The sequence below is a fragment of the Notechis scutatus genome, chromosome 4, assembly GCF_049901735.1.
Source record: "Notechis scutatus isolate UNSWTSFEM ecotype Mainland chromosome 4, rNotScu1.2, whole genome shotgun sequence".
Lineage (NCBI taxonomy): Eukaryota > Metazoa > Chordata > Lepidosauria > Squamata > Elapidae > Notechis > Notechis scutatus.
In genome coordinates, this window is record NC_142012.1 from 106,572,996 (window position 1) to 106,599,565 (window position 26,570).

At 37.1% G+C, this 26,570-nt stretch overlaps 1 protein-coding gene across 3 annotated transcripts in view; it reads right to left on the reverse strand.

The window, feature by feature from the left end:
- PTPRE (protein tyrosine phosphatase receptor type E) overlaps nucleotides 1–26,570 on the reverse strand; it is a 132,419-nt gene that overhangs the window by 55,611 nt on the left and 50,238 nt on the right. The window lies entirely within an intron of this gene.

Genomic DNA, 26,570 nt, shown 5'->3' on the forward strand with positions numbered 1-26,570 from the left:
CCAAGAAGAAAGAAAAGAAGCTTCTCACATTCTTGGAAAGTCCTGCGTGCTCTACTTGGGGCTCTTCGCTATCCTTTTTTCTTCCTTCCTTTTGGAAATCCGGGCTAGCTGAGGAAGGAGCGGAAGCCGCGGTGGAGGCTTCCCTCCTCCCTCCTCCTCCTCTTGTTCTTGAGCCAGCCCAGATTTCCAAAAGAAAGAAAGAAAAGGGGACAGCGAAGAGCTTCAAGGAGAGCATGCAGCGCTTTCCGAGATAGTGAGAAGAGACACACAGAGAGAGAGAGAGAGAGAGAGAGATTCGGCTCAATTCAGCTCTGTCTGCTCCCCTCTCTCTGTCTTTGCCCAGTTTTGCAAGGATTCAGCAGTGATCTAAGGCAGCAACCTCGTAACACTGTGAGGTAACAGCCTGACTGTCACTCCTTTTGAAATGCAAGGTTTATTTTTGTATCTTTCCAGAGACAGAAAGAACGTGGCCAAATTTCCTTACAGTTATTCCCTGGGTGTGGGAGTTGGGAAGGTGGGTGGGGAGTGGAAGAGAAGGAGGGAGGAAGAGGCATAGAGAGAGAGAAAGAGAGAGAGTTAGAGGAGAGAGCGAGAAGGAGAGGGAGAGAGATAGAAAGAGAGATGAGAAGGAGAAAAGGAGGGAGAGGAAGATAGAGGGAGAAAGATAGAGATGGGAGAGGGAGGGAGGAGAGAGAGAGAAAGCAACTTGTTCCCCATAGAAAACACAGGAAACCACAAAACCTGGGAGGTCATGTGACTCAATATCCAGGATCCTGCTCAGCCAAGCTCACCCCTCTTTGTAGTTGCCATGCCTGACAAGTTCACAGGGATCAGCCTCCCAAGCTGCCCCCCCCCTCTTGGGGCACTCACGTCGTAGAGGGTGGTGCTGTTCCCTCCTTCCTGGAGCAGGACAAGGTTGAGAAAGCCCAGGGCAGGCAGCTTTGCTCTACTTTTGCAATGTGCCGCCGCTGCGTTCGACGCACAGGTTCCGCAGGCTCATCCCATTGAGCCCCTTGCACCTCTCCAGTGCAACAGTCAATGGGGTGAGCCTGCGGTGCCAGCGCCTCGAATGCCTCCCTGCCGCTTCTTAGCACCCCCAAGGGGGCTGGCAGAGGGGTGCTAAAAGGCGGCAGGGGGGCATTTGAGGCGCCAGCACTGCAGGCTCACCCCATTGACTATTGCACCACTCCGGAGCCGGCGTCTTGAATGCGGTGACGGCGGCTTTGCTTTACTTTCCCAAAGTGCTGCCCCTGTTGCATTCTGTCTGTCTGTCTGTCTGTCTGTCTGTCTATCCATCCATTCATCCATCCAAAAGGTCTGTCTGTCTGTCTTCCTGCCTACCTACCTATCTACCAATATCTACCTATCTACCTACCTATCCATCCATCCAAAAGGTCTGTCTGTCTTCCTGCTGCTTGCCTGCCTACCTACCTACCTACCAATATATCTATCTACCTATCTACCTACCTACCTGTCCATCCATCTATCCAAAAGGTCTGTCTGTCTTCCTGCCTGCTTGTCTGCCTGCCTGCCTGCCTACCTATCTACCAATATATCTACCTACCTACCTACCTGTCTACCTACCTGTCTACCTACCTACCTGTCTTTCTCTCTACCTATCCATCCATCCATCCATCCATGTTCGAAGCGCCAGCCCCGCAGGCACATTGGGAAAGTAGAGCAAAGCCAGTCTGGGAAGGGGGGAAGGAGGGAGGGAGGGTGGGAGAGAGAGAGAAAGAGAGAGACAGAGACAGAAACAGAGACCTGATGCATCAGATTGAAATGAGGCCTAGTTTAGACTGAGGCCCTTTTCCACATTGAAACATCTTTGTCAACAGATTGAAACATCTTTGGCTTCTATTAAAGGTTTTGTGGACGAAACATGGTCAAGACTATCAGGAAGCTCTCACATTTTGTTGAGGCTTTAAACAGGATCCGTTGGACCAGATCTCCACCCTAAAAAAATACTTTTCCCCAATGTTTTAAAGTGCCAATTCTGAAGAAGCCAAAACCAAAATGTACTGGTAAATTACAAGGAGAACACACACACACACACTCCTTTCTAACCCTGCTGGAGCAGGTGACTGGACCAGAATAGATATCTCATTATCTTTCTCCTCCCTTCCCCCTCCCTCCCTCCCTCCTTCTTTATTTCTTTTTCTTTCTGTCCCTTCCTTCCATCCCCGCCTCTTTCTTCATCTGTCCCTTTTTCTTTCTTTCCCTTTTCTCTTTCTTCCTTCACTTTTTCTTTCTTCCTTCTCTTTTTCTCTCTCTCTTTCCCTCTCTCAGGCTCACCCCATTGACTTGGTGCACTGCTTTGCTCGGACTTGCTTGGGCAGGTCCTTCCGGTGCAGTGGGCTCAATGGGGTGGACCTGCGGGGCTGGCACCTAAAATGCGGCAGTGTCGGCATATTTGAAAAGTAGAGCAAAGCCAGAGGTCGGTAATTTTTGCTGCAAAGAATAACAAAAGCTTCTGGGTTGTGCACAAGAAGGGACACACATGTTAAGGCAATTCAGCAACATAAAATAAAGAAATAAAAATAAAACAAATCAACAAGAATCGGCAAAGCATCTTTGATTAGATTTTATTCACTACTAGAATCTAATCAGAGATGCTTTGTCGATTCTAGTTCAATGACCTGCTCCAGCAGGGTTAGAAGGGAGTGTGTGTGTGTGTGTGTGTGTTTATGGCTGTCAAAACTCCAAAAACCGGATCCAGTAGCTCTGGGGAGGCCAGTCATAAATTAGAACACTTGCTAAACAACTGGCGATTAAGTGAGGACTTTGGTTTGCCAGTCACCTGGCCACGCCCACCCAGTCACATGACCACCAAACCACACCTATCCGGTCATGTGACCAGCAAGCCACGCCAGCCAGTCACATGACCAGCAAGCCATGTCCACTCAGTCATGTGACCAGCAAGCCAGCTCTCAAATTAGGCCACGCCCACAGAAATTTAAATGCCACCCCTGGGTGGGGGGTACTGAGGATGAGTTTGTAGCACAAAGGGCACGGTGAACTGAAAAAGTTTGGGAACCACTGCACTAGACCAAACTGGCTCCATTAATCTCTGTCATTAAATACCTTGTTATTATATATAAAGTCCTAAACACTTAACCTGATTATATTCACACATCATTATAACAACATTTAACTGTACAAAATGAATTCTGTGACAGTGATTACTTTCACAAATAGTCAAGGATTTCTCTGCATTGATTTCTGGATGGAACAGAATAATACATGCACTAAATTAATATTGGATAGATATGCTTCTATCACCCCAGATGCAGTTTCTAAAAATGATAACAATCAAAAGTGTGAATACCTACATTGCCTGTTCCATTGCATAGCACAAATTTAAAATAATTGTTTATTATAATCTGTAGAAAAATGCAGATAGTCCTCAATTTATGGTAGGAATTAAGCCTGAATTACAACCATACAATTACAAGTAATTAAGCAGGGCACCACATACTGATCTTATTACTCTTTTGTAGCAGGCATTAAACAAAACCATTTTCTGCAATGGGCATTTGTTGCTGAAACCAAAAGTTAAACACTGGTTTCTGGCCAAAAAAAAAAAAAAGACATAAATTATAATAATGTGACTGTGAGATATTGCAAATTATTGTGAATGTGGGCCGGTTGCTGAACACCCACTCAAAGTGTGAAGAGGAAGAACCTTGGCTATCGGAACTTTGAATCTGGTTGTAAGTAGCCCTGAGGAGGTCCGTTGTATCTTCAAACAGTCATAAGTCGAGGACTATCCATAGCTGTCTACTAAATTAGTACTTTGGCAAAAGGTTTTTGTTGTTCATCAGAACTTTACTTTTCAATTTAAAAAGATGACATTTTGTTGCATGGACAGTGCAACAGGCAGAATTAAGTGCGGTAGGCAAATATGTCTCCAAATTTGTAAAGTGTGAGTGTGTGTGTTTGTGTGTAGAGAGAGGCAGAGACAGAGAGGGGGAGAGAGTTGTTCCCTCACTTATCACTGCTTTTATATTGCTACACAGCAGATGGCGCCATGTCTGCATCATCTAACATTTTGAGTTAAACCAAATATTGATTTCCTGCTTTTCCTAAAGATTTTTTGAGGAGAAAAAAAAAACCTCAAAAATTCACCAACTTGAATTTTAAAAATAATGCTAATGAAACAGGCAACACCTCCCAGAACATTTTTTAACAATAATTAGAATAATTTGTAAGATAAATATATACTGTACAGCTCATCCTAGAAGTGTATCAAAGTTTTGTTTTCAGAAAACAACCCTTTTTATTTTAGTAATCAAAATTAAATGCAGATGGTTGACTGGAATACATATTCTAAAGGCTAAGACTTCCTCCTGGTTCTTGATATAAATTTCAGCCCTATTTAATATGTCAGTTTTGATCCAGCATAAGCCTTTTGTAAACAGAAGTAGAAAGAAACTTTGAAAGTTTCTGATTTCAACAGAGCTTTCTTGCTGTTTATATGTAGGGTGAGGCAATATTTACCAGCCTTCCCCCTATTCCAGTTCCTGTTTTATCCAGAAACCTTCCACTTGCAGTTCCAATTAAAGTTATTATTCTAATATTTATAATCTTTGAATATAGGGTACAGGTTGCTAATTAAATCACAAACACACAAAAATATATTTATTATATAAACACAATGTACAAGAATACATTGGCGGACTGCTTGCAGAAGTCCATTTATTAAGCAAAATGCATTGAATATATATAGTCTCCTCCTCCTCCTCCACGTTATTTTTCCGTTATGGCAGCTTAATATAACATAATTTATATAATTTAATATATACAGTATATGTATTTGTAAAGCTTTTAGTTTTTAGAAGTTCTTGTACATTCTATATCAATATGTATCAGAAAATCAATAAAAAAATACTCGACTTGAAAACTAAGCCCATAAATTATATTTAGTTTAATTATATCTAAAACTACAGTGATAACTCAAACAGAACTCAGAGTTCACAAAGGTACAAACAAATATAGACTCCATGAGAGAATCTGGTTAAATAAAATATATTTCACCCACTTTCTCCATATACAGTAACTACATAAAATATATCACAGTAGTCTGTAAATAAACAATCTTTACACCATTAAAATGCTTTCAGACATTATGGGTGTGATTAAAATATTCATATACTTTATACCTTCCTTTCATAAACTGGCTCAACCTCTTTATCAAAGCCTAATACAGTATAGAAATATAAGATATTCCAAGATTTTTTTAACTTGGGAATAAGTTAATACTAAAAACAAAAGTAAAATTAGGGGACAGGAAACTAGAAGCACATTAAAACAAAGAGAGAAACTAGATGGGTTAAGTGACAAACTTCCTTTGCTCTACAATAGTTAAATAATCAAAGGTTTAGTTAATGAGAAAACAAGTGTTGCTCTATTTTTTCACATACATAACTAATGTCACTAGCATTCTCCAGTCACTCAAACATAAATTTTCATATCTATGAAACACATAGAAACAAATGATAGTTTGCAGAGGTTTAAGGAGTGCTTTAATGAATATTGGAGTATATAACTCTAACATGTAACTAACACCTAACTCTAATAATAATTCAAATGATTAACAATGAAGAGTTAGCTTAAACAATAATTTAAATTCAAAAGGTATAGTTTATTTTACAGATAAATACACAGTTATCCATGTTGAAAAAGAGAAAACTAAACACCAAAATGTTAAATAAATCATTTTAAAGAATAATGAAGATTTCTATATAACAAATAGAAAGTATTATTATTGAAGATTATTTAGTGATTTGTTTCACATCAACAGATTACCGTTAAGGCATTAAAAAACTAAAAGTTCAGCTTAAAACATTATTTAGAAATGCATTAACAAGATGTACAGTGTTTTTTCAGCTTATCAACTAAGCAACTTATATAACAAAGGTTATTTGAACAAAAAAGTTCCTGCAAACCAGCAGGAAGGAAACTGAGAGGAAATCTTCACAGGATCTTCTCTTGAAGATATTGGAGACCACAAAACTTCATAAAGGGAAAACACGCTTTTTAAAAAAATAGCCTGATTCCAAGTCACTTATAAATCATAACCAGTACTTTGAGTTATGCCAACCCAATGAATTTATTTTAACAAGGAGCATTCATGCTTCTTATTACTTGCTTCATCCAATAGCTTGCTTATTATTATGCTTTGAACGGCCAAAAGGTTTTGAAAACTTTTCAGAGGTAACACTACTTAGGCTATATTAAGTTGTCCAGACAGGAAACAACTAAAGTAGGTATTATTGAGGTTAGATCTAATTTCCCCAGTAATGACATGGCTACTGACATGGCTACTGAATAACCTTTAACTTTATAAATACACTTCTAGGAATTTCACACCATCCAACACAAAATGAATTTCTTCTCTTTGATCTTTTTTTTTTAACTGACAAGAAAGGATTTCTGTTCCAATTGAGTGTAGGTTCTCTTTCTTGGCCTACCTCAAATTATTACTGACATTGGAGGCCAATGCAGAATTTCAAGAGCTGCTCTGAATTTAGATGGAAAACATTACATTGTTACATACATGGATAATAATCTCTGGATACTGTCTGGTAGTGGTTTAATCTAGCGGTTGCCAACCGGTGGGCTGTGGCCCACTGGTGGTACGTGAGAAAATTTTGGTGGGCCACAGAGAAATCTCATCCCCAGAGCACCCCCCCAAAGCAATTAATCCAGGTTGCGCAGAAACACAAGGCTGCGTTGCCCTCATGGCCCGCGGGAACCCGCCCACTCACTCCTTACCCAGCAAACTTGCCTGCTAAATTGCTATTTTTTCTTTTTCCAACCATCAGGTGTTCTGCTGTGCCGGGAGATTTAGATTAGCTAGGAAGCAGGAAATGGTTGGATTTCTTGCTTTCTAGCTAGTCTTTAGATCTTCAGCTCTGCTTTTAAGCACCGACGAACCTCCCTTAGGACTGAAGGTTCTATTATTCAGTGTAGACTCACGGCAAGCAAATTTGAGAGACTGAGCTAGCCGATGGCAGATAGATAGATCACTGAATGATTCTGTGAGCAACTCAATCTGCCTGGTGTGTGTTTGTGAGTTAATTTTATAAATTTACTTGCAAGCAAATTTTATGTGACAGACTAAGCTAGCCAATGGCAGATTGATAGATTTCTGAATGAATCTGTGATTCTGTGAGCAACTCAATCTGCCTGCCTGCTTTGCCTGATTTTGGGAAAAAGTTGTTCTTTTTTATAAAAAATTCAATATTTATATAAATATTTATAATATTTAAATACAAGCCATGCCCAGCCAGTCACATGACCACCAAGCCACACCCACAAATTAGGCCACACCCACAGAACCAGTTAGTGGTCCCTGGGATTCAAAATTATGAGTTTGGTGGTCCCTGAGGTCCAAAATGTTGGCGACTCCTGGTTTAATGCATACATTCAAGATCAAGATGGAATTATGAGGAATGTTAGACTAACAACCAGAACTCACTTAATATGTCCTGTGGGACATATCTCTAAATTTATCTCTAAATTCCACTGCCATCAAACAGGATTATCAAAAGTGACTGAAAATTCCAACACAAACAACACAGACAATATTCCTGTGCTCGATTCCCAGTACAGATTGTAGATCCTCCATCAAAGTGATTAAACCTGTCACTGTTCCATATTTTCTGCAATTTAGACATAAATTCTGCTGAGATTTTAGTCCTTACCCTGAGTAATGAGATGGGGGCATCTGGTATCCTGACCAACTGAAAGCAATGAAGTGACTTGAGTGATGAGTAAAACACCAATAAGAAGAAAAATCTCACTTGCTGTAAGTATGATCAAACACGAGAGTCCGTTTACGGATACATACTGCAATAATGTCTGAAAAGCCAGATAGTCATTTATTGGAGATGCTTAAATCTGGATTCCTGCACTGAATAGTGGATTTTGATTCAGTAGGTAAATGGCTCCTTCTAATCTTATAGTTTCATTATACCATATGGTTAAACAGTGTTATTTGAGATTAATAGTTAGGTAAATCAATTCTTAGAATACAATAACTTTAAAAGTTGTTCTTAGAAGATAGTCACACCAGTGAATAATTTTTTGGAAAAATATAGATAATGGCAATACAGGTAATCCTTGACTTATAACTTAGCGACCATTCAAACGTACAACAGATCTGAAAAAAGTTACTCTCAACCCAAATTTGAAGTTTTGACATCTGCACGCCACCCCGTGGCTATGTGAATGCATTTGGGGCCTTCAGCAACTGACCCATATTTATGCCTTCTATAGTGCTCCACAGTCACGTGACCACAATTTACAACATTCTTTGTTGTACTTTGTTTACTTCTGCTTTCCAGGAAAAAAATGCCCATTGAGAACAATGGGTTTGCTTAACAACCATGGAGTTGACTTATCAACCATGACATTCACTTTACAGTGGCTAAGTTTGCTTATCAAAAGATCACGTGGGTGCCTTGACTAATGACTGTCATGATTTACAACTGAAAGTCCTGGCTTCATTATGGTCATAACTCAAGGACTATCTGTATGTCAAACAAAATAACAGTAAGTTACAATATTTTCTTTTCTACTTCCATTCTAGTTTAACTGAAGCAGAGCTTTCATTCAATCATTCATTCATTCAAGATGGTGAACATATTCATTACACCTCCTTCCTCCTATTTTCCCCATAACAATCTTGTGAGGTAAGTTTTGTCTGAGAGGGTATACTGGCCAAGGTCAGCTAGCCAGCTTTATGCTTAAGGTAGGACTAGAACTCACAATCATCTGCTTTCTAGGCTGTTGCCTTAACCACTGCAGCAAACTGGCTCTTAAATGTCATATTACTACCGACACGCCAGCCTTTCACAATGTTAATATGGATAGTAATGTTTCCCTTACAACTGGCTTTTGTGTGAATACCGTAGTATAGTGCATAGTATAGTGAAATACAGATCTCTGTAGTCTTGAAAAATGCTGCTGACATTTGGCTTCTAAAACTGAATTGGACAGATTTAATTGCATGTCTAATTAAATTTAACACTATAACAACATCTTATGTCTTATTCACCATTATAAATATTACTATTGGTTGTATCATACCCACCTAGCAATCCCAAAGCATGCAAATGCAAGTAGATAAATAGGTACCACTTTGGTGGGATGGCAACAGTTCTCTGTGCAGCTCAGCATATAGTCATGCTGGCCATATGACCATGGAAATCTCTTCAGACAACATTGGCTCCTTTTGCTAAGAAGCATCTGAGCACCACCTGCTACAGTCAGAAATGACTTAACTGACTCAACTGGAAAAACATTTACTTTTATGGTACTTTTTATATATTCTGCCTAGAGGATTTGGGCATTTGACCCAATATGAAATATTTTAAAATGCAGGTTAAACCTTAGTCAGCTGTAACACCAAATAAAATTGATTGATTGCTCAGATTTGTTCTACCTTCCATTGATAGTGGAGCTTCAGGCTGCACCAGAAAGAACACCCTCGTTTTAAATAGAGCAAAATCCTCGTTTTAAATAGAGCAAGTCAGTAATTTTCTCTCTATCTCAGATCTTCTCTGTGGTATAGGGGCAAAGAATTTTAAATTTCTCATTAATATGGATTCCTGAGATGTCCTGATTCATCTTCAATCGGTTAAATTTCCAACTACTCAACCATGGCTTTAGGATACAAGATTAGGACAGACAAAATAGTAGCTGGATTTGTAATGTTTGTAATGTAACGTTTAATGAGTTATCACTGACACAGATTTGAAGTAGATTAAGAGTAACTCCAATTTTTAAGAAAGGTTCACAGGGAATCCGGGAACTTATAGGCCCATCAGCTTAACATCTGGGATGAGAAAGATAATGGCAGCTATTATGAAAGACAAAATTGCTAAACATCTGGAGATAATAGGTCTTTCTCAAGGATACCCAGCATGGCTTCACCAAGGGAAGTCTTGTTTAACTAATCTATTAGAGTTTTTTAAAAGGTGTTAACAAACATGTTTGGATGAACCAGCAGACACCATCTAATTAGATCTTCAAAGAGCCTTTGATGAAGTCCCTCACCAAAGACTTTTCTGTAAACTTAACAAGCATGGAATACAAAGACAGGTCTTCTTGTGAATAAGGAACTGTCCAAATGGGGGGGAAGGAGCAGGACTAAATGGACCTTTAACAAAAATTCCCCAGAGTTCTGCCTAGCACTGGCGCTTTTAAACGTATTTATAAATTATCTGGAAATGGGCGTGACAATGTTTGCTAATGGCACTAAATTACTCAGTGGTAAAAACAGTAAGAGAAGATTTAGAAGAGGGCAGCTGAGATGATCAAGGGGCTAGAGCAACTTTCCTCTAAGGCAGTGGTTCCAACCTTTTTTTTTGCCCTGCACCCCTAAAGAAATTTCACTCGAACCTCGCACCCCTGAAATTTAGCTTTGGAACTACTGAACGCGTTAAATATATGGTAGGATTGAATCTTTTCAGCTATGTATGTGGCGGCCACTAAATAACGATACTAACTCTAAAAGGGAAAACAAAGTTAATCCATTGCATAATAAATAAAAATGCCAACATATAGCCAATATCCTATTATTTACCTGGACTTTTCGCACCCCTGAATATCATCTCGAGGGGTGCGACCCTGCTCTAAAATAGTTGCAACATTTTGGGGCTTTTTAATCTAGAAAAGAGACAAATGTGGGGACATTGTTAACATGTATAAAACTATACATGGTGTGGATGAGTAGACAAGGAAAAGCGATCCCAAAATACTAGAACCAGCAGTCACCAAATGAAATTGAATCTCCAAAGTATTAGGACAGATTAAATAAATTTTTCTCTCCAAAACCAATTGTAGCTTTGGAGTTTGCTATACCAGATGTGATATTTCTTTCCAGCATAACTGGCTTCAAAAAAGAAATTGACCAATTCATGTAAATTATAGGGAAAAATGAGTATTAGCCATCTGCTAACAGGCTTCCTTGTGCCATTGTGAGAACAAACTGTTGGACTAGATGGATGAGGAGTCCAATCAGTGTGATACTGCTTATTGTCTTATCACACTTTTAAAATACAAATATCCAAGCCACAGCGGGAAAATGTTATTTTTAACTGAATTTCTGCTTGCATTGTGATAACGGAAATGACAAAAGGAAAAGGAAGGGAACAGAATAGCAAAAATAGGGGAAACACTTAAAAGAGCCATTTTAATAAATTATTCCTCAGATTTTACATCTATTTTACTGGGATATATATATAGAAGGCTTTATTCTGAGCACATGTCATCATACAAGAGAAAATGTTCAGAGTAATATTTGTATAATAGATATATACATGTATGAGGAATAAAGGAGTAAGTAAAGGGTTGTTGATCTGTAATAAGAGATTTTAATTTGAAAATATTATAGTCTATAGTATGGTAACCTGAGCTACTTAGGTCTTTTACAATGCATATGAAAAATGCTAAGATACTTCTAGAATATAACTCATAAAATGAGGCATGCAAAAAACATAATTGTTGAAAAACATCCATTTTACACATGGTTTTATCTATGCTGACAAAGCAAAACAGCCAGAATGTTTAAAACGAGGTCACATATTTCATCTGGGAATGATGTAAATTGTCTTAGTGATTTTAATGTGAAAGAAGTTTGGAAAACTTTCATTAAAAGAAAACAAAGAAGAGCAGGGAATCCCAGAAAGGAAGGAAGGAAGGAAGGAAGGAAAGGGAAGGAAAGGTAGGTAGGTAGGTAGGTAGGCAGGCAGGCAGGCAATGGAAATGTGTGTTAACCTTAAAAAGCTGATGCATAATAGGCCACAAACAGACTTTCTTTCATAAAGGGTTATCTTCATAATTATTCTAATAATACATCATGAAGCTATATCTATACAATGTATCAAAACTTTAGCCACTTAATTTAAGAAACAAGTTCCTAAATGCATCAATACCTTAGGATTACTAGACATTGAAAAATATCACTTGATTAAAACACCTAAATGCAGACATGTGTGCTCTAGAGCTTAACATTTATAAAAGCATGAAGAATTCAGCAATAGACATGGCTCTGGACATTTCTGGAGTTGGTTTTGTGATCAGGAGATACTGGGTTTATCAAAAAGCAGTTGGAGGATGAATCTGCATTTGGAGACCTAAGAGAAACTACCAGGATCCAAAGAACAGATAAACTACTTAGAGGACTGACTGATGGACAAGGCTGCAGGTTCGGAAAGTGATGATTTTGGAAGTCACTGATGATATCTAGACAAAGGTTTTGGAATCAAAGAGGCCTAGAAAATACTTATTCTTCTTCTACTATTTCTCCCTAACCCAGAAGTGAAAGAAGTTGTGTGAGTCAAGGAAGGATGGAATAAAACAGATAAGAGAGACTTCTGAAAAGTTCCATTTGGAATGGTCTATCTATTGTGAAACTGCATACGTCTAGTTAGCCACTTAATCTGTTGGAAATATACACCTCACAAAAACTATAATTTAGAGGCGAGAAGTGTGTGTTTGGGAAATATCTTCCTGTGATGACCCGGGGCATAGCACAAAGGCAACACAGTCACATAAGTAAGAAAAGTCCCTTTAATACTCCACCTTTCAGTCCAAATTCAGTCCAAAAACAAAGTACATATAAACTGTAAATAAAGATCCACACAAATCACGCTGCAGCAATTAACTGGACAGGTCAGACTAAGGAACTGCAGACTTCAAAGGCCAACAAAAAACACACAGTTGGGAAGATGCCAGGAACCCAGATAAGCCTCGACCATAAAAGATAATTCACGATTTGCTTCCCATGAGTTGCTGTGCACAACCTCCCTTTTTAAACACTGTGTTCCCAACTGCAGCTAATGAAGGGAATCAGGGCGCTTTCTTCCCCCATAAGCCACACCACTCACATTGCTCCCTTCTCCATTCCTTCCTGTGTGCCCTAGGATGAAGAGGGTGGGCCTGGATCTTCCTCTGAATTCCCTCTGCTTTGCTCTACCTCTCCCCTGCTCTGCCCAGCCGGACTTTGCCCTTCTCCAGATCCTTGCACAGCCAACGGAGCCACACCCCCATTCCCTATCAGCTGCTTGGCCTCCCCTTCAGAATCAGATTACGACAGGGACATGACACTTCCCTTCAACACTGGACAGCATGGATTAAAATGGGCCCAAGAAGGAAGCAGGAAAATGGACATAGCAAAAAAGTCCAAAATGGTAAGGAACTCGAGCTGCAAATCAGAAAGGCAACATGCTATAAATTGGGCAAGGCAGACCTCTTAAATGTCTTTGAGCATAAAGAGAATAAAAGAAATCAAATGAAGAGTTTAAACAGAACACTACTTGGGCACAGTCAGAACTCAAGGGCAAAATATGCTAACAACTGTAGCAGTGAAAAAGAAACTGAGGTGGTTTGTCAGGTACTGTGCCTAAGTGCAGAGGGCAGAATTCTCCCCAAACAATTCTGCAATTTTTAGAATATTAAGACACTGTATGTTTTCCACATACATATCTCATATGTGGGTAATAGGAAAAAAGTTGTATTATAGAGAGTTTAGTCCTGAAAGAATTATAGGGTTTTTTTGTTTCCTGATTTTTAAAAAAGCAAATAAATAGACTTTTACACAAGCAACCTTTACTTTTACAAGCTATTCAAACTGACATTAGCTTCTCTTTCTGGGAGCTTCATTTTATAAGACAACTCATTATAGAGATATCAGCTTCATTGCTGATTGATTTTTAAATTGACATAATTCAAGTAACTAGATTGCAACGATTATTTCCCATGAGAAATGAACTGAGGCAGCAGCAAAAATCCTTCAAGGGATTATTCTGGCTAAACAAGTTCACCTTACACAAAAAGGGACTAATATTAACACTTACTATGTTCCAAATGTAGAATATATAACTGACAAAAGTAAATAAATAAATCTAGAATCAAAGTAATACTGCATGCTATTTTATCATTGCAAGAATAGAACATGCTACTACTACTACTACTAATAATAATAGTAGTAATAGTAATAATAACAATAACAATGACAATAATAATAATAATAATTTATCTGCAAATTCCTTTTCTGCTATATTTTTTCTGAAAATTTTGGCACTAAATGAAGTTAACTGATAGACTATTCCTAATATCTATTGAAGGAGGAGCACTCTGGTAGAGAGAAGAAAATACCAACTTGCCAGACAATGAGCAAGAAAATGCTAAGGAACTAGCAATGTGGCTTGGGCAAAATTGGATGGCCTTCAGTTTTAATGGCATCAGATGAGTAATATGAAGAGCAGAAAGGACATATTTTGGTGGTAGAAAGATTCTACAGATGGTAAGTTAGACAAAGTAAGCGGGCCGACTTAAATACAGAGATTTGAATCAAGCAAAGCTGTTAGTGAAATTATTATTATTCTGCAGTCTTGATCAAGAGCACTGGAAAGAACCTAAATCAAATCTTCCTCTTCCAATCAAGATCATAGAGCAAATAAGTCTTATTATCATATCCCACCTTAGTATGCAAATATAATAGTTTTGTCTATTAATTTAATTTCCTTGCTTCAACACAACAAACTTCATTGAGATAACAAATTCCCTCTTGTTCTTTTCAATAATACTCCATGGCAGGTAACATATTACTGCAAAATAAAGTAGCATTTTGTGAGCCATTTAAAGAATATCCAAGGTCTGTAGACTTATCTATCATTCATAGAATAAAAACACTATTAGCACTTTAGTCCCCACGTGAACTCTAAATATATTCCTAAAACCAGCTGAGAAAACAGAATAACTAGCAGTTTTCCAAGTAAAGAGGATTCATCATAAATAGAATGGATTCATCACATAAAATAATAAATGGCTGACTTTGCACTGGACAGAAGCTGTGAACAAAATGAAGATATATATTACCATCTTTAACTCCTAAATACAGAGAACTGGTAGATGAGGCTATAGAATGTACTAACTAATTAATCTACAAACATTGTAAATACACTAAAACAATCTTTCCCAAAATATTGACTTTAAAATAATAATAGCTCAACAAGTGCACAGTACTTATTATAAAAGTAGAACTCACTCCACAAAGCACCATAAAGTTCTATAAATAGGATTCCGAAGAGCACCTAGGAAGAGCTAGCTAATATACTTCCTGACCTAATGCCTAAACTATCATACTCCCAACCAGAGATGATATTCAGCAGGTTCTGACCAGTTCTGGAGATATAATAATAATAATAATAATAATAATAATAATAATAATAATAATAATAATAATAATGATAATGATAATGATAATGATAATGATAATGATAATGTTACAAAGTTAGCATTTGTACTAAAATACTAAAAAACACACAATGAAATTTGCATTATCCTAATGGCAAAGGAAATATATTCATAATATTTAGCACTTATCATAGCCAAAAGCTTTTTGTTTAATCAAGCACATATTCAAGTCTTTCAGCTGTACTGTCTAGGGCTGCTATTAAATTAACTAGAACTTTTGAAAGAGAATTAAAATTCCTATTACTTACTATTTCTATTTAAATAAAATATTATTATATAAATAAAGAAAAGTCATGCCTAAAATGAACAATGATGTAATTGTCACTGGAATGAGAAACGGTATTGTGGAAACACTGAATTACAGATAAACATGTTCTTTAAAATTGTATGTATTTTTTTCTAAAATAACATTTTTTTTAAACCTTTGCATTATACTGAGAACTTCTTGGTATTCTCAGAATTTTGATAGTAATTGAATTTCTAGGAACTGCAGTATTAAGACAATTAGGAAGTTGAGGAAGAATAGTTCAAACATTTCTGGGACAACACATTTTGCCTTTGATACAATCTTATAATGTATCTATCTATGTACATATGTAAGTAGGTATGTATGGGTTAAATTTGTTTGCCACATCTCTCAATAAAGTGATTCTGGGCAGCTTACTACACTAAAAGAAATAAAACCATTAAAACAAATATTTCTAATAACAATAAAAATACGAATTATAATTAAATTATGAGAAGATGGGAGGAATAAAACAGGATGTGCAGAGCAGAGGGGGTCTTTTGGTCCATCAACCAACTCCAGCATGATATTCCCCCATTGGGGCCCAAGCCAGCTGGCATAGCCAGATCTCCAAGCTCTTTAATAGAGCATTAACAGCTAAACAGCCAAGATGCTTGGCAGGAGAAATCATTCAATAAAAAGAGAGTAGATAATTCCTGCATATATATCATGTGACAAATACGACTATCTGAGTTTTGAACACTTTGAAATCTCTTCGCTTGAATCTGAAGACACTTCATCCCCTCCAAAATCAGCTAACCATTGTCCTCTGCTTCCTTTACATCACATAGCAGGATTTGACTATGCAGCTACTAATTCCAAGCATTGTCTAAGGAAAAAAATCCCAACTTTCCAATCGTCTAGATTATAAACTAGTAGTTACAATTCTTTTTTCTACTGCACATACTGGATGAACTAAATTGAATCCAAAAAAATAAAATAAAATCTATGCCTGATTTATGGAAGGAAGCCTATAAATCTTTGATATCCAAAAAGGGACAGGATTTAACCTCTCTGAAAAATTCCAAGCCAATTTCCCTTCTTCATAGTGATTATAAATTGTATAAATCACAATTTTAGTTTAAAGACTTAAACAAGTTTTATGGAAGTACATACATGAATGTGGTTTTCTACCCAGAAGTCTAAATTAAAAGGCTATGTGAGAGTAGTATTGAACATAAACGAACATTTACAACAACACAATGACATACAGGTTTGTTTAATTTTTGGGATGCAGAGAAAGCCTTTGACATTCTGAAAAGGGATTTTATGTTTAAAGTAGCTGAAAATATGGATTTTTTACATAGATTGAAGTCCATTTACAGACTCCAGAAAGCTTGGGTCATGGGGAATGTAGATTTGACAAAACCACGTGAAATTCAGAAAAGAACAAGACAGGGGTATCATTTACAAATAATCTTGGTATTGGAATTGCTGAAAGGGACATTAGACAATAGATAATAAAATAAAAGGATTACAAATCAAAGCACATAAGTATAAATTTCATGCTTTTGCCAGTGGCTTGATTTTGATTTTTCAAGATCCACTGGAGAATATTGAACCAGGTTACAAGGATGCTTAAAACATCTGGAGAAATGGCAAATTTGAAATAAATTAACAGAAGAGAACAATACTGACAAAGAATATGAAGACCAGATAGAAGAAAATTACATAGACATTTAGATACTAGTTTCAAGTGAAAAACTTCAGTCACACAACTAAGCCTGAATAAATGTTCTGAATAGCAATATTAATCCCATTGCACTCAGTTTGAACCAAGGGTGATTTAACTCTTCAGTTCTCAACCCCTTCATGAAGTTTGATTGTTCATCGACCACCAAAGATTTATTATGTAAAAATCATTTAATATGATTTTAACAGTGTTGCAAATAATAGCAACAATAATGGACAGTTTCTGTTATGCCTTTGGTAGAGTCAGACTCTGAGGGAGAGGAAGAACAGCTGACAGGGAGTGGAGGTGTGGCTCCGGAGGTTGTGGAGGAGGCTGGGGAAGGGCAGAGACCGGCTGGGCAGTCAGAGGAAGAACCAGCCCATCCCCTCTTCATCCTAGGACACGCAGGGAGGAACGGAGAAGGCAACAACTTGGCTTACAACCGAGGAAGCGGCCATGATCCTCCTCATTGGTTGCAGCTGGGGAGACTAGTATATAAGAGAGACGATTACAACACAGCATTGCCAGAAGCAAAGCATGTGTTATTTTGGTCTGAAGTTGATTGGCGTCCTTCCAACAGACTGTGCCTTGTTATCTCCTTGAATTTGGTAATTACTTATCCTAATCCATTGTGGAAATTTCATCATTGTAGTTTGTTTGGTTTTTTATTTCACCTCTGTCTGCTCACTAAGATTAGATTGTATTGCTTTCTTTTGAAGACTATTTTTGAGTATGTTTTATCTCCAACTGAGAATTATTGAACAGTGGGGCCAAATTGGAGGCATTAAAGGACATTTATTTATGTTTTGGATTTTGTTACATTTGTGTTACACTCTGGGTCATCACAGTTTCATTGACCCTGGTTTTCTTTGGAGAACTCTGGTTTATACCAAGATACAAGTCAGCAAGGAAAATCATTAAAGTAGGATATATGAAGGCATCTTGTTTGCCTCTATCATAAATGAGGAGAACCTAGGCTCAATTTTAGACCATAAAATGACGATTATATTGTGTGTATCAGATTTTGCAACAAACTCAACAATAACTTTCTACTCTGCAGCCATTTTAGCCATGCACTTAGGGATCTGCTTCGGGCAGAAGCTTAGACATCAGTGGCAGGATTCAAATTTTTTTACTACCGGTTCTGTGGGCATGGCTAGATGGGTATGGCTATGTGACTGGGTGGGCATGGCTTTTTTTGCAGCAAAATCTCACCCCCCCCCCCATTTTTTGGGTCTTCTAGGCCTCAGACAAGCTTCCTAGAAAGCTTCCCTGGGGCCCAGGAAGGAAAAAAAACTGAGCCTGGGGGGGGAGGGGTGCAGCATCCCCCATGCTCCATTTTGGGGCCTTCTGGTGCTTAGGGAAGCCTCCTTGGTGAAGCAGTAAGACAGTGAGGGGAATCCTGCCATAGCTGATCATAGGAATAGCTGATTGTTGGAGGGGAAAAAATACCTTAAGGAGTGACTGGGCAGGGAAGAACACAGTCAGCGATGTTGGGCATGCGCAGGATGTTGTGCATGCATGATAAGGACTGACTGGGTGGGGAGAGGAGTGGCGATTGGGTTGGGAACATGGCCAGCCAGAAGATACTACCGGTTCAGTGACCCATGCAAAATCCTTGCTACCAGTTTGCCCGAATTACTGAAAACCAGCTGAATACCACTACTGTTACAGATATAAGTGTATTAGTGTTTTACTGCAGACAAAAAAGAATCCATAACTATGCAAGTAAAATTATCTTCTCCAGTATAGATATGTCTCTTCTCCAGGGTTTAAATTCTCCTACCCTGTGAGCTAAAGCAAATTTGACTTTTCCTCCCAATCCTATAACTGAAAGTATCTGCTCAGTGTTCATAAAATAGTTCTGACTGATCAGGTTCATTTTTTTATAGAAAGCAAATACAACATTTGGATTTAATGTGTAGACTTCAATATAATTTTGCAAATGATTCTGTGAAGTGCAGTTAAAAGGATAAAAACTCCCTGACCCTTAAGGATGTCTGTTGATGAAAGGCTCAATCTTGCAGTCCTAAATAGTTTTAAATTGTTCTGGAAGAGATAAGAATGAATATGATTCTTAATTCACTAGCTCAGCATGAGAATTAAATCTTCCAGAGGTATCTGATTAAATAGTACATATTAATAATGCCAATCTAGCCAAGAATGCGTTCCTCATTCATCAGTCAAGCTGAGCTGAAGCACATTTTAATAATTGCTCTTCTGATGCTTCCCACACAACAGTATCAAGTTCCAGGATACTCTTTTGTTTTGATGGACTAAGATCAATCAAACACGTTCTAGTCTTTGTTGGAAGCATCTACATACAACTAAGTCTCCTAAAGCCAGTAATTTGACATTCTTCACTCAGCTTATGTTGGCAAACTTTATATTAGACAACCATAATGACATTTAACACTAAAGCTCAGTCTCTAACATTGGAGAGAAATGCAGATAAAAATTGTGAATACAGACAGAGAACCTGCAAGCTTTCTTTTAAACAAATTGCAGTGTGAAAAAGAGAAATATAGAAAACTATAAATTTAAAGGAAAAAAGCAATTATCCAACACATTACAGTTAGTCCTTGGCTTACGACCATAACCGAGCTTAAAATTTCTGTTGTTGAGTGAAATATTTGATAAGTGAGTTTTGCCTCATTTTTGCCTCTTGCCTTAGTTGTTAAGTGAATCACTGCAGTTGATAAGTGAATCTTTCCCATTGACTTTACTTGTCAAAAGCTAGCAAAAAATTATCAACATAACCTTGAGGCATAGCAATCATCATAAATATGAACCAGTTGCCAACTATCTGAGTTTTGATCACATGATCATGGGGATGCAGCAAAGGTCATAACTGAAAAATGGTCAGAAGTCACTTTTTCCAGTGTCATTGTAATTTTGAACAGTCATTAAATTGTTGTAAGTCAAGGACTACCGTAATTAGTAATGAAATTGTGATACCAAAATGAATGAAAAGAAAAAGAATATTTTAAACTGAAAATGAACTTTAAGAAATTAACATACCACCACCCAAATTGTTGGAAATGTGGAAAAGAAAAAGGCACTTATTTTCATACCTGGTGGACATGCCAGGAAGTAAAAAAATATTGGAATACAATTAGACAATGGATAGAAGAAATCACGAATCAGAAAATTTGAATTTAATCCAGAAACTTTTTTTATTAGGTATAATAACACAAAAATACAATAAAACAGGTTGCATATATTAACAGCTGCAAGGATTTCGTACGCACAACTCTGGAAGGAAAAAGGGTTCCACCAGAAGGCATGGTTATAAAAATAATAATAGATTGTATAGAGATGGACAGGCTAACGATGAAAATAAAAGACAGAGAAGGTTCAATTTATTATAGAGCCTGGTATGCCTGGTATGAGTGGTTTAGAAATAAAAAGAAAATAAAATGGCAATTAGGAAAAGAATGAGGGAATATATAAATATGCAAATATACCATGGAGAAGATTGTGATGTAAGGATAAAAGATATTGATTTATAGTAAGAGCAAGATGCAATGGTAAAGGAATAAGTAAATACATATACTGAAAAATTTGAGGAAATGCAAAAGAAGTCTTGATGTTGATAATGTATAACGGTTTGTTTTATGTTTTTTAAAATTTAGAAACTTAATAAAATTTATTTTAAAAAAAAGAAATTAACATACTACCTCCGTGGCTCTCTTTCAAATAAAATTAAGTTTCATTCCCATTTCAGTCTGATTTTGGGATTTCAATTTCATTTTTGGGTAGCGCCCTTTTCTTTCTTTACCTGTAGGGATTCTGCTGCCCTGACTGAGCAGGTGACAGAATGATTCTTTTATTTACCTTTTAGACTGAACATTCTAAAGTAGCCCCTTTTGTTCTTTTAGCATCCTTTGCCAAATGCAAATCTTTATTTTTGAAAATTTGTATAATCTCTGCATGGTCTGCATATACCTTTCCCTAGTGGCCTTTCGCTAGTGGCCTTCATCCTCTCCCTTCCACAGTATATATCTCCTTTTTTATTATTTACTAAACTTTATCTATTAATATATTGGACTTGCTTTGGTGGTGTCATTAACACACACACACACACACACAGCTTTACAGTTGTTAGTTTTAGTTTTGATTTGTCAATTGCTTACAAGATAATAGGTATAAGTATATACATAGTTATGAATACATGAAATGGGTACATATAAGAAAAATAAAAGAAACAATAGGACAGGGATGGTAGGCACGTTGGTGCGCTTATGCTCACCCCCTACAGACCTCTTAGGAAAGGGGTGAGGTCAATAGTAGACAGTCTAAGGTTAAAGTTTTTGGGGTTTGGGGAAGAAACCACAGAGTCAGGTCGAGTATTCCAGACATTGATCCCTCTGTTGCTGAAGTCGTATTTCCTGCAATCTACTTTGGTGCGGTTAAACTTGCATCTATTGTGTGCTCTTGTGTTGTTATGGTTGAAGCTGAAGTATTCATTGACAGGTAGGACATTGCAATGTATGATTTAATATACCATACTTAGATCAGACCGAAGACGGCGTAATTCAAGGTTTTCTAGGTGTAGAATTTCAAGTCTGGTGGCATAAGGTATTCTACAACGAGTAGAGGAGTGGAGAACTCTTCTTGTGAAATATTTCTGGACTTTCTCAATTGTGCTAATATCAGATACATAATGTGGGTTCCAGACTGATGAACTGTATTCGAGTATTGGTCTAGCAAATGTTTTGTATGCTCTAGTTAGTAGTGTGTATTACCAGAGAAAAAGCTACCTAGGATTAGGTTAACAACTCTTAATACCTTTTTGGCTATGTAGTTACAGTGGGCTCTAGCACTTAGATCATTAGAGATGAGTATTCCAAGGTCCTTTACAGAGCTTGGATCATCAACAAGGTCTTGACTATTCAGCTTGTATTTTATTTTCTGATTTTTTTTGCCAATATGTAAGACAGAGCATTTATTTGTTGAGATTTGAAGTTGCCATTTGTTTGACCATTCTGATACATAGTCAAGATCTTTTTGAAGGGTAGCAGAATTGTCTGTGGTATTGAACAGCTTTACCTCATCAGCGAAAAGAATGCAGTTGCTCTTAATATGATCACAGAGGTCATTTATGTAGAGTATGAAGAGAGTTGGTCCTAGAACACTGCTTTGGGGGACACCACTATTGACAGGTACAGAATTTGATAGGACACTCTCAATTTTGACCATTTGTTGTCTGTTTGACAGGAATGCTTCTATCCAGTTATGCAGTTGTCCAGAGATACCATAAGATTTTAATTTTAGGAGTAGTTTGTCGTGTACCACTGAATCAAAGAGTTTACAGAAGTCTATGTAGATTGCATCTATTGTTTTGCCCTGATCAAGTTGTGTCGTCCATATGTTTTTGCAGTGTAAGTGTTGCAGATTACAGGATAGTTTTTTCCTGAAACCAAATTGTTTATTGAAGAGTAGGTTGTTTGTCTCTTAAGTGGAGGATAATGGATTGGTTAATAATTGATACCATGACTTTACAAGTGACGCAGCATAAGGAGATTGGTCTGTAATTTTCAACTAGGCTGGGGTCTCCCTTTTTGAAGATGGGGATGACCGTGGCTTGTGACCATAGGTTAGGCAAGGAGCTGGTCCTGAAAGATTTTTCAAAGATTATGCTTGGAGGTTCGGCTATGGCAGTGGATAGCTTTTTAAAAAAGTAGGCACATATTCCATCCGGTCCAATAGATAGAGATGGTTTTAGATTGGTAGTGCTTTTTCAACAATGTCTTCTGTAAAATCGATATGTATTAGATCATTGTAATTGTCTGTGGTTTGGCTAGGAAATACTGGGCATGATCCATTGCTGTTTACAAAGTTGTTTCCTGTACTTTTAGAGCAAACAACTCCTGTTTTTTAGCATCTTTTAAACCATTGCACTGTTATGCATCAGTTTTAGGATAAGTAAATAAATAAAATAAAAAATAAAAATAAGGAGCAGAGAACTAATGTCACTTAGTCTTGTTATTTCCCATTTCCTTTTCCTCCAAACTTCTGAAAGACCTACGCATTAAAATACTGTTTTCAACAAAACTGGAAAAGGAATTGGGAAGTAAATCATACAGATTTACAATACAGGAAAGTACATTTAGTACTGTAATTAATAAGAAAATGGAAAAATATTAAGACAGATGCAGTAAAAATATTTTTTTAAAAATATAATCAAGAAAATGTCTCATACTCAGGGTCAGATTATTCATCATCATTCACAGATCTGCCCCAAAGGCAAGCTCCCCATATACAAAAGGTATTCTTTGGATAAAAAATCACTCACATATCTTATCTTGCCTTGTATTTGTTTTTTCAAGTTTCAGCATGCATATTATTTAGTGATAGAAATAGTTGTTGTTTCGGTTTCTAGGGACAATTGGCACAAAAATATCTAATCTTTGCTCCTATTCTGTTTTAACCATATCTACTTGTTAGTATTATTTTAATACTCTTTATCCATAGCATACATAAAAACAAAAAAATGTGTTCCTTAGTAAAAGAACAATTACATTATGTACCATAGTAAAAGAATAGGCTTAATCCTTGAATTAATATATAGATAATCTATTCAATTATTTCATTTTTGGATACTTTTCTCATGTTCTGTTAACTTTAAACTTATGAACTATTACATACTATTTTATTATATAAAATTAAATCAAACTACTATATTTACCTCCTTTTTGTTAATGAAAGTTCTTATGAATAACAGCCTGAAGTCCATTTTGCTTCTAAAATGGAAGTAACTTCTTATCAGCAAATTGTTTTTCAGGAAATTCTGGCCAATATGGAATAGAGGTCTTTTTAAAAGGCAGCGTGGTGATTTCCCTATCTTCTTTTTTTCATCCCTTTCCCACCCAATTTCATTCTTATAAATGGAAATCTTGATTTCTACACCTTATAATAGTTGTTTTGTCATGTGATAAATGGTCAAACAACTTAAGAGAGTCATTGGAAATGGCTGTTCTTTTTTAGTGTAAAATATTTCCTCATCTTACAGGAATAGGAAGCATTCATTCTGATCAGTGATTTAAAAATTACTAGCTTTACAGCTCACAGTCTCTTCCATGCAGCTGCAAATTCTATGCAATTCTTATTCTTTAAAAAAAAAGTATTAAGAAATGTTTTGAGTCAGAAAGGCAGGAGAGAATGAGCACTCTAGAAATACAATATACTATTTGAATCTACAAGGACAAAAATTCAGATCTTTGATATTTTTCAGAGAAGGCTAGCAACTTTGCAACAATTCCTGCTTGTCACTTTTATTTTAACTCTGAAATGTGTACATCACTTTTTCCCAACAATCACTTCCTATATGACTAGCTTAACATGATCAAATTTTAAACTACTGTAACAGTTTACTAAAACATTTTTGATGCAAATAGCAACCTCAGTTCTCTGAATCAACAAAATTGCAACAGATCATTCAGCTTTCTTATTTATCTCTAAGCACAGAAAGGTTCCTCAATTATTTATTTGTATGAGGTGTCTTTTAAAAGGGAGAATGAGCAAAGCTTAATAAGAAGTTCTAATAATTTCATTAAGAGTATTAACTCTCCTTTTTAAACCCTCAGGCAAGATTCTGGAGTCCAGTACATCACTTGAATTTTCTATGCTTTAGGCTTTCAAAAAATCAGTTTCTTTAAAATCCTGGAAACTTAATTACAATCATCAGAAATCCAAACAGCTAGAATATCTAATGATTCAGGAGTTCTGGGATTGTAGACCCAAACATCTGGAATGCATTAAAGCCTATGTTAGAGTCAGAATGAGTCTTCTCAACCCACCCACCTCAAGGAAATTCTGAGTTGCGAACAAGAAAAACAAAATACAATTATCAAACACATCACCAAAACAAAAAATACACTATGAAGCCCAATAAATCTCACGATACTATTGGCAGAGTTCCATATTTCACAATATCATTTATTGGAACTACAGAAGAGGGCTGCCCTCTGGAATGAGGTTCCTAAATTCAAACAACCTCCACCCTACTGGAATTTCAAAAGGCCCTAAACACAAGGCTCTTCACAGAGTCCTTTGTTGAGGATAATGGAAACCTTTCACTTGTCTGGGTTTGTTATATCTGTCATATTTGTTTCTTTGTATTGTTTTTATTTTATTTTAACAATTTGTAAACCACCCAAAATTCCTGAAAATCAGGCAAATAACAACAATGTCATCAGTGACGAAATAACTATCAATCAATTGCAAAAACTAGCTGTACTTGGAGCAGCTTACATTCTGTGACAATACTTTTAACACCAACATCTGCATATCTCAGGTCCTTGGGAAGGATTCAATGCAGGGATAAAAATGCCAAATCCAGTCTAAACATTTGGCTTTCTGTGCAACCAGCCATAATATTAATGATGCCAACTCCATTAGTACCTTGTTCCCAGTGCCCAGGTTTGGAGGGGAGGGGAAATGGTCTTAATTGCTTTCCTAAAGTCCAGCAGGGTTGGAAATTAGGTATAATTACAAAGGAAGGATGAAGCGCCATGTCTTCAGGACCTTTTCAAATACATAAAGCAAGCACAGAAGCGTAAGATATATTACACTTCGAAGTCTCATTAGGCAAAACTGTTTTACCAAAAAGATCCACAGCATGCCCACCATGCCAGATCTATTGGGATAGAAAGAAACCATTGGAATAATCAGTTCCACAAGCAATTTAACCTTACAAGGACTTTAAAGGTGATAATCAGCTCCTTGAATCAGCTCCTTGAATTGCACCCAAAAGCACACTGAGTCACGAAACTCTCCAGTGGTGGCCCTATATTGGTGTATATTTTTCAAGGGAAGATCTATGTAGAACCTGTTGCAATAGACCAGTTGGGAAGTGACTAAGGCGTGAGTGAACACAAACAGTACATCCTCATCTAGGCAAGGGTGCAACTGATTGCCAAAATGTATTTGTGCAAAGGCTTTCATGAACATGTCTATGATTTGCTCATGAAACAGGAGCCTCGAGTCCAGAACTGATACACTAATTCTGATGGGTGGGGGGATGGAGGGGGACAGTGCATGCCAGCCAGACTTAAAGATGGCAAATCACTAGATAGTCTATAATCCATAGCCACTTATTTTAACAAAAGCTGATTCTTCCCCAAAGAACTACAGGCTTCAGGCACCATGAAAACGTATCCCACAATCTGGGGCAGGGATGTACAACTAAGCATCACAGAAGAGGGTGGATCCGCATCACCCTTGGGGGTAAGATGTTCCAAAGGGCAGTGGTGATGGTAGAGAAGGTTCTCTTAGTGAGCCCTGTCAGTCAAAGTCTTGCCAGGATCAAAGATGGTAAGCTACTGGATATAGAGAAGC